The sequence below is a fragment of the Schistocerca americana genome, chromosome 8, assembly GCF_021461395.2.
Source record: "Schistocerca americana isolate TAMUIC-IGC-003095 chromosome 8, iqSchAmer2.1, whole genome shotgun sequence".
NCBI lineage: Eukaryota > Metazoa > Arthropoda > Insecta > Orthoptera > Acrididae > Schistocerca > Schistocerca americana.
This window is the reverse complement of record NC_060126.1, coordinates 144,639,327-144,649,259: the sequence shown is the minus strand read 5'-3', so window position 1 is coordinate 144,649,259 and position 9,933 is coordinate 144,639,327. Positions and strand designations below refer to the sequence as shown.

Sequence of the window (9,933 nt, the reverse complement as noted above, 5' to 3'; positions counted from 1 at the left end):
CACACTGTCACCACAATCAATGTTTTTAATTTAAAATAAAAAAATATTGCTCTGGGAATCACCACCTGACCACCAGTAACAATTAACTACCAGTTTTACCGGTAATTCCCGACAGTCACGTGACTTGTCCAAAGCTGACGGGTGGTATCCTCATCTGCAGTTGACCCGTTTGATCTGTCCTCTTTTTTTCTTCCTTTGTCCTCCTTTTTAAACAATTGCATCTGGTCACCCTACACTTAAGCTTAATCATCTCGGTAATAATGTGATGGTAGCTGTTATTTAGTCACGACTTCGACATGTGCCAATTTGACAGTACAGAATAAAAGGTAATAGAACTATTGGGTCACTAGAAAGAGACGTTGAAACACTTTGCCTGGTTACTACCGCTTCAGCGTACAGAATACGATTGCCGTCTCAAAGTTGGCTCTCTCAGTTAGTTCTCTATCTTGACGTGTAAAGGGCAATGAGATAACAAGGAGATAAGGTGGAGCAGTTGATAAGTAGTGAGATAAGAGATACTGAGTCACTTTCTGTCCAATAAGCCCTGATTCCCTACTAACATAATGTATTATAGAATCACTAGACGTGCAAGCCCGGCTAGCTCAGTCGGTAGAGCATGAGACTCTTAATCTCAGGGTCGTGGGTTCGAGCCCCACGTTGGGCGCTATTTTTTTTCCTTGTGCTACAGTGGCAAACCATGCTCGCTCTAGCACGAATTTGCAAGTCTCGGGAGAGAGCAATCGAGAACAACTTAGAAAAACACTGAGTATGCGCTTAATGACGACCTCGGCCACGTGGTAGGTTGATTGAGCGGTCCACCTAGGATGTCACGTGCGACAACTGACAGTAGCTGTGCCCAATGCAAACACATGATGCGCCGTTAAAAAAATTAAAGCCGAGCTTTTCAAGAAATAAAATGACATGAAAAAAGATGTGAAAGCAGAGGTGGTTTGTCCACGTAGCACACGCTACGGAACCCTGGCTGTCAGAGACCACGCACTGTACTGCATATTTTATCGGGGAAAATCAATCGTTAGCACTTCAATATTGAAAATAATAACGCTGCTTCGGATTATAGGGGCAATATTGTGCCCTATTTTTAAAATTCTTGACGTAAAAGATTACTGACATAAAATTGTGTCTATTTTCAAATGTTTGAAGAATGTATTCGACGTAATTCTATTTTATTTAACTACATTTCACTTACCAGCACAAAGAGTTTTATTTCATGCCCTGTACCGTACCACTAAGCTCTCCTCTGAGTTGTTATAGCTATGAGATATATAGGGTGGACCTAAAGTCTTAGTACAATCATCGATTTTTATTTCACAAAAACTACAGAGCTTACAAATTTGTGGTTTGTGACAAATGAAATAATAAACTTCAAGACATGCGCCGTTCGTTGCTCGAAGAATGTCTAATCGACATTCGACTTCACGCCATATAAAACTTTCATGGCAGATTAAAACTGTGTGCCGGACCGAGACTCGCAGAAGAGCTTCTGTGAAGTTTGTAAAGTAGAGACGAGGTGCAGGCGGAAGTAAAGCTGTGAGGACAGGGCGTGAGTCGTGCTTGAGTTGCTCCGATGGTAGAGCACTTTCCCGCGAAAGGCAAAGGTCCAGAGTTCGAGTCTCGGTCCGGCACACAGTTTTAATCGGCCAGGGAAGTTTCATATCAGCGCACACTCCCCTGCAGAGTGAAAATCACATTCTGGTTCACGCCGTATGTCTGACAACATTCCTTGTGTAATATCAGCAACAGCATCTCTTAGTCTTCTTCTTAATGTATCCGGACCAGACACTTGGGCGACGTAAACCTTTTCCTTTACGTTGCCCCACCAAAGGAAATCTAAAGGCGTTATGTCTGGTGAGCTTGCAGGTCAGGCAGCGAGAACATGCGCATTCCACCTGTCGGGGAACATTTCACTAATAAAATTTCTTACATGCAATCCCCAAAGTGGTCAGGGCCGTTTCTGCCATTAGACAAGTCCAGGCGGCTGCCTAGGGCGACAAAATTTTGGGGTGCCGCAAAGAGCGGAAAAAAATTTTCAAATCAAACAGTGAAAAATTGAGGAAATGAGGAAAAAAAATTAGAACAATAATAGGAAAAGTATAATAGATTTGCAATATTGTGCCGTTGGATATTGACGGTGATGGTGGGTGGGATGGGAGGGGGGGAGGTGGGGAGGTCGGAGAGACCAATGATAGTAAAATGGTGATGGTGCACCATCTTTTGAAAAATCACATCAGGCTACAAGTCTCTCAGTTGCGGTTCCACAAATTTATCTACCACATCCAGACATTTGATTTTTTTGACACAAAAGAAAGGGCCGATGACACTCTTGTGCATTATGCTGCGCCACACATTCAGTTTAGAAGAATTTCTAAAGCGATCCAAGGCAACGTGTGGACTTTCTCACATTGTGTTTGTTAACTTTACCTGACATGTGGAAAGTGGCCTCATATGAAAAACAAATTCGTTGAAGATACTTATTTCTGGTGTCGATTCCTGCCAACATCTCAGTCGGAAAAGCTGCTCAACAAGTTCCACCATCCGGTTGCAACGTGTGTCTCGTCTGGATCTTATATGCATGTAGGTGCAATCTGTTGCTGAAATTCTTCGCACTGTGACCCTAGAAATTCCTGATTCACGAGATGTGCGTTCAGCAGATTTGGAAGGGCTTCGTTAGAACGCCTGTTTTACAGGTCCTACACTTTGGGCACTGCCCGAAGACCGCGTTGTTCGCAAGAGTTGAAACACACAGCCGGTCTGTTTTAACTTCATGTACCACGCAACAATACTCCTGGTGCTTCTCTTCCATATCGTCTTCGAAAATTTCGTTGCACGGTAAATGGAGATTTTGTCTCGTGGTACCACAGGATCTACATCTACATCGATACTCTGCAAATCACATTTAAGTGTCTGGCAGAGGGTTCATCGAACCACTTTCACAATTCTCTATTATTCCAATCTCGTATAGCGCGCGGAAAGAATGAACATCTATATCTTTCCGTGCGAGCTCTGGTATCCCTTATTTTATCGTGGTGATCGTTTCTCCCTATGCAGGTCGATGTCAACAAAAAAATTTCGCATTCGGAGGAGAAAGTTGGTGGCTGGAATTTCGTGATAAGATTTCGTCGCAACGAAAAACGACTTTCTTTTAATTATGTCCAGCCCAAATCTTATATCATTTCTGTGACACTCTCTCCCATATTTCGTGATAATACAAAACGTGCTCCCCTTCTTTGAACTTTTTCGATGTACTCCGTCAGTCCTATCTGGTAAAGATCCCACACCGCGTAGCAGTATTCTAAAAGAGGACTGACAAGCGTAGTGGAGGCAGTCTCCTTAGTAGGTCTGTTACATTTTCTAAGTGTCCTGCCACTAAAACGCCGTCTTTGGTTAGGCTTCCCCACAACATTTTCTGTGTTCCTTCCAATTTACGTTTTTTTGTAATTGTAATACCTCGGTATTTAGTTGAATTTACAGCTTTTAGATTAGACAAATTTATCGCGTAACCGAAGTTTAACGAATTTCTCCTAGCATTGAGGTGGATCATCTCACACTTTTCGTTATTAAGGTCAACTGCCAATTTTCGCACCATTCAGATATCTTTTCTAAATCGTTTTGCATTTTGTTTTGATCTTCTGATGACTTTATTAGTCGATAAACGACAGCGCCATCTGCAAACAACCTAAGACGGCTGCTCAGATTGTCCCCCAAATCGTTTATATAGGTAAGGAACAGCAAAGGGCCTATAAGACTACCTTGAGAAACGTCAGAAATCACTTCTGTTTTACTCGATGACTTTCCGTCAATTACTACGAACTGTGACCTCTGTCAGGAAATCACATATCCAGACACATAACTGAGACGATATTCGATAAGCACGCAGTTTCACTACAAGTCGCTTGTGTTTTACAGTGTCAAAAGCCTTCTGGAAATCCAGAAATACGGAATCGATCTGAAATCCCTTGTCGATAGCACTCAACACATGACGTGAGTAAAGAGCTAGTTGTGTTTCACAGGAACGATGTTTTCTAAACCCATGCTGACTGTGTGTCAATAGACAGTTTTCGTCGAGGTAATTCATAATGTCTGACACAATATATGTTCTAAAATCCTGCTGCATATCGACGTTAACGACATGGGCCTGTAATTTAGTGGATTACTCCTACTACCTTTCTTGAATATTGGTGTGACGTGTGCAACCTTCCAGTCTTTGGGTACGGATCTTTCGTCGAGCGAAAGGTTCTATATGATTGTTAAGTATGGAGCTAATGCGTCAGCATACTCCGAAAGGAACCTAATTGGTATACAGTCTGGACCAGAAGAATGGACTGAGCCATATCCTCGCGTGACGCCAATTTACAACAACACCGATTGCAGTGCTCTCTACGCAAGTTCTGTCTGCAACAGATTTCGCCGCCCCCCCCCCCCTAAAAAAAAAGAAATCGACGAACGAACCAACCAACCAACCAACCAACCTGCGACAAAAATATGCAAACTAACTTTGCGATTTATTCCTTCATATTTCACAAACCACAAATCTGTAAGTTCTGTAGCTTTTGTAAAATAAATACTGATAACTGTACAAAGACTTTACGGTCACCCTGTATATGTGTTTCACATGTCGCAATTTGATGTTGGCTTCTTGGATAATGCATCTGTATGTGTGGCATTTCGATCAGTTTTCTGTCATATCCTGCCGTGAACTTTAGGAGTATATTACTGTTTTTTTTCCCTCACTAATTGGCGTGGTTTGGCGCCCCTATGGAGCCCAGACGTATCCAGCGAATGTGGATAGTAGGGTAAGATCCTGTTGCTAACGTACGGGCTGATAGGGAGCTAGTTCACAAATTCTAATTGGTGGCAGGACCTTATTCCAGGCTCAGGAAAGGTCTGTGACGATGGAAGGTTAAAACAGATCAGTCGTTAAATACAGAAGAAAGAATACGTTTATTTAATAGGTTCCGTCCCATTTCCACGCAACGTCCATCGTGCCTGTTGTCAATGTCTTTAAAGCCCACGCGCCAATAACATTTTGTCAATCTAAATGTCATACAAATCACTTGACCTAGTGCGAGCCCAGTGCAACCTGCTACCAAAAGCGTCCACACAGCGATTCTCTCTCACGCACACAGAATACTCGCTGCACGCCACACCAAGCCCATTGTTGAGATCAGAAACGTATCGTATCTGCACTTGTACATTGACACGGCCATAGAAATTGCATGTTCCCGATAATATAGCCCATCAATGTTTTCCGATAACATTGCCGGCCACACTAATTACAACCACATGTCGGAGACATTAGTGGTCACTACAGACCGGCAATTTTTGTGACAACACATTTCCGGGCCTGAAGTGTTCACACGCGCCGCGATATTGCCGCGGAAACAGTTGGCAGTCGCGACCGATGGTCTAGTTGAAGCTCGTTCTACGCACCTGACGTCACGCATTCTACGACAGCCAATGAGCGTTCAGTAGAGATCCGAGCGTTCTGCTGTGAACGTCGTAGACACTGTGAGTATTAAACGTGTTTGTATCGAGTTATTTAGTGAATGTTTGTTTATTTGTTGCGAGCTATCATGGCTGATGACAGTGGCACGAGCCAAATTCTACATAAGCAAGCGAGAGACATAATTTGCAGGATACATACAGTTAATGTAACTGTCAGTTGGAACCGACAACACTGCAATCCTGTCACTCTCTCGCCATCCACGGATTGCCATCGTTCGTGAATCGGACTATAGTGGGAGTTAGTATGGCCCTCCTGCTTTGCCAGCAAGGAGGAGATCTGGGCATTGTGGATGAGATTTTTTTTCCAAGTAAGCAAACTGCTTCCGAAACTGTCACTCACCAACTGATACAGGTTCACCAGCATAGAGAATTATGAATATCATAAATGTGAAACAACTACAACCAGAGCTACAGGATGTGGTAAGTAAAGCTGAAACGTCCCCTTAGAAAAAGTATACATGACTGTGCTTAAACTGACACACAATTTTTTTTAGCGCAACGCAATCTGACTTTCAATAATCCCTACAAAAGAATTGCCCTGACTAACATTAACCTATACCTTTCACAAATCACTTACCTCACAAAAATCTTCGTTACTCGAACTACTGCAATACAGCGAGCGCCACCACTGCCAGCTAAATAAAAGATTCAAACTACTGAAGGCACTAACTACTGATAGGCATAGTTAGCAAATGAAAGATTTTGATAGAGAACAAACAATGTATTTACCTTAATAGTGGTCAAAAGTCATAATATATATAGCAGTTCATGACATCCAGTCTTACAAATGTTTGTCTCTGATGGACACACGTCCAGATCATCGCCTCTCAAATTTCCGCCATCTCTCTCCCCACATCCACCACTGCTGGCGGCTCACCTCTAACTGCGCAATGCTACGCGCTGTTAACATCCAGCTGCCCAACACTACAATGGCAGACAACAATGCAAACATGCCACAGACTGCACACAGCACAGCCAGTGATTTTCATACAGAGCGCTACGTGGCGTTACCAATAAGAAAACCTAGACAGCCTACTTACATAGCACCGATGCTCTCCACAAAAAACTTTACAAATTGTTTTGGGTACTGGCCATACATATTTGTTAAAATGTTTTCACAATTACAATAACAAAGAAATCAAATGCACACACTTATTGATACAATGTTGGTCAAAAGATAAAATTTTCTCACAGGCCATAAAGACAGTCCTGATCGTTCATCACAATAAAATAGCAGTGTTTTTCTAAAAGTCTGAGCAGTAAAAGAAAATGCACATGGAAGTAGTGGATTTCCATGCAGTCTTGAAGAAGTAGTGTTGTCCTTCCAACGGAAAGACAGTGCTGACTCTTGACATGCAGACAGGTAATGGGCCACAACAGAGCAAACCCACAGCAGAGTCAGTCGAAGTTTTGAAGAATACTGGTAGGTAGGTCATCACAGAGCCGACCCACTGTAGTCCTGGTAGAGATAGTAGTATTGGTGGGCCACCAGAGGTGCAGACCCAGTGCAGTCATTGTAGAAATAATGGTATTGGTGAGTCATCAAAGGTGTAGACCCACTGTAGTCCTTGTAGAGAGTATGGTATTGGTGGACCACCAGAGGTGCACGAGTTGTGATGAATTGGAAGAAATGCATTGAGAAGCTATAAGAAAATGGTTTGGCCAAAAAAGTAGTGTACAGTGGAGAAAAACTATTTTTGAAAGAGGATGTGAACAGAATACAGAAAGCATGCTTGGATAGGATTTTTATTGGTGGAAACAAATGTTGAAATAAGAGGAAAGATCTACAGAATGAAGTTTTGGGTTGGACTGCAGTACCAAATGTCACACTGAAAACAAACCCTGTCCTGTATTTTTGTGTTATTACACTGTGTGAATTTGTGTTTTTCCTGTCTTTGTGTGTTCAGCTGATGAGAGTTACGTAGTAGAATTTTTCTAATACTATGTTATTTACTTTTTAAAGATGTTTAGACATAATTTATTCTGTTTTGTTTAAATGTTCATGTGTGAAGTTGATGTTTCAAAAGTTATTCTGATATTTTATATATTTACTTATGTCATAATTCCTGTAACACTGATGTATATGTTTATTTCTATTCTTTTGTAAAGCCTGTATTACTACAAATGTTATCTGTATTGTTATGTTCTTTAATGATGTATTATGTACCTTTGTTATTGTATTCTGATGTTATAAAATTGTAATAGACACCAGTTCATCAAATTAAGTAACTTGTAACCATTCATTTCACAGCACATAATTCTGTGGGTCATAGTATATGCACAATATGTGAAAAAAAAGAAGACTGTTAGTGTTTGTACATGTGTTAATAATTCAGCAAGGGACTGATTAACAGCATTGCTGGTTTTAAGGACAATTCCAATAACTTTGTGAATGCACAAGTGGCGGTTTATGAACTTGCTATATTGTCTGCAAGACTTCTAAGGACAATTCCAAAAACTTTGTGCGTGCACAAGTGGTCGTTTATGGACTTGCTATATTCTCCCCAAGACTCTTCGATGGTCATTCTGCACCTGCACAGTCTCAACAGATGGCTGCTGACCGTCTCTACAAGGACTGAAGTGGGTCTGCATCTTTGAGGGCCCACCAATACCATTATTTCTACAAGGACTGCACTGGGTCTGCACCTCTGGTGGCCCACCAATACCAATATTCTTCAAAACTTCGACTGACTCTGCTGTAGGTTTGCTCTGTTGTGGCCCATTACCTGTCTGCACGTCAAGAGTCAGCACTGTCATTCCGTTGGAAGGACAACACCACTTCTTCAAGATCGCATGGAAATCCACTACTTCCATGTGCATTCTCTTTTACTGCTCAGACTTTGAGAAAAAAAAACACTGTAATTTTACTGTGATGAATGATCAGGACTGTCTTTATGGCCTGTGAGAAAATTTTATCTTTTGACCAACATTGTGCATTTGGTTTCTTTGTTATTGTAATAGTGAAAAAATTTTAACAAATATGTATTGGCCAGTACCCAAAACAATTTGTAAAGTTTTTTGTGGAGAGCATCGGGGCTATGTAAGTAGGCTGTTTAGGTTTTCTTATTGGTAACGCCACGTAGCGCTCTGTATGAAAATCACTGGCTGTGCTGTGTGCAGTCTGTGGCATGTTTGCATTGTTGTCTGCCATTGTAGTGTTGGGCAGCTGGATGTTAACAGCGCGTAGCATTGCGCAGTTGGAGGTGAGCCGCCAGCAGTGGTGGATGTGGGGAGAGAGATGGCGGAAATTTGAGAGGCGATGATCTGGACGTGTGTCCATCAGAGACAAACATTTGTAAGACTGGATGTCATGAACTGCTATATATATTATGACTTTTGACCATTATTAAGGTAAATGCATTGTTTGTTCTCTATCAAAATCTTTCATTTGCTAACTATGCCTATCAGTAGTTAGTGCCTTCAGTAGTTAGAATCTTTTATTCAGCTGGCAGTAGTGGCGCTCGCTGTATTGCAGTAGTTCGAGTAACGAAGATTTTTGTGAGGTAAGTGATTTGTGAAAGGTATAGGTTAATGTTAGTCGGGGCCATTCTTTTGTAGGGATTATTGAAAGTCAGATTGCGTTGCGTTAAAAAGTATTGTGTGTCAGTTTAAGCACAGTCATGTACAATTTTTCTAAGGGGACGTTTCATAAAGTATACAAAGACAGTAATTAAGAAAGGACAGTTGCCCACTTGCTGCCCATGAACACGGAACCACACTTGATAAGCTTAAAAAGTCTGTAACATATCTACAGCAATTGGACAAAAATATGGAAACGCCGCGAGAAATGTATGGTTGAACATAAATGCAGAAGGTAGCCAAGCCTGCAGGTTGCATCGTTGTATTGTACCACGAATGCCACCTTTACAGTATTCAAAAATGGTTGAAATGGCTCTGAGCACTATGAGACTTAACTTCTGAGGTCATCAGTCCCCTAGAACTTAGAACTACTTAAACCTGACTAACCTAAGGACGTCACACACATCCATGCCCGAGGCAGGATTCGAACCTGCGACCGTAGCGGTCGCCCGGTTCCAGACTGTAGCGCCTAGAACCGCTTCGCCACCCCGGCCCGCCCCGTACAGTGTCCCGAAAATATTGCAAGTATCAGTTGTGGTCGCAACAGTGTTGTCTTATGTAGGAGCTAAGTGAATTCGGATGTTGGCAAATTGTTGGTGCTTGTATGGTAGGTGGTTCTGTAATCAAAGTAGTCGAAATGTTTGGTGTTTCAAGAGGCACCGTATCTAAGATTTAAAGCGCATACTGGGAATTGGGGAAAAACATTATCCGCTAAGTCCGAACGCAGACGGAAGTGCCTATTGAAAGATCGTCACGGACGGTCATACAAAAGCATTGTGACGAAAAGTAAGCGAATGATTTCTGCGACAATCATTTTAGAACTAATTGTCT

At 41.9% G+C, this 9,933-nt stretch overlaps 1 non-coding gene across 1 annotated transcript; it reads left to right on the top strand.

Moving 5' to 3' along the window:
- The first annotated feature begins 591 nt into the window (after positions 1 to 591).
- On the top strand, positions 592 to 664 carry Trnak-cuu. Its single transcript has one exon. It is a non-coding gene; the product is annotated as a tRNA-Lys (tRNA).
- The last annotated feature ends 9,269 nt before the right edge of the window (positions 665 to 9,933 follow it).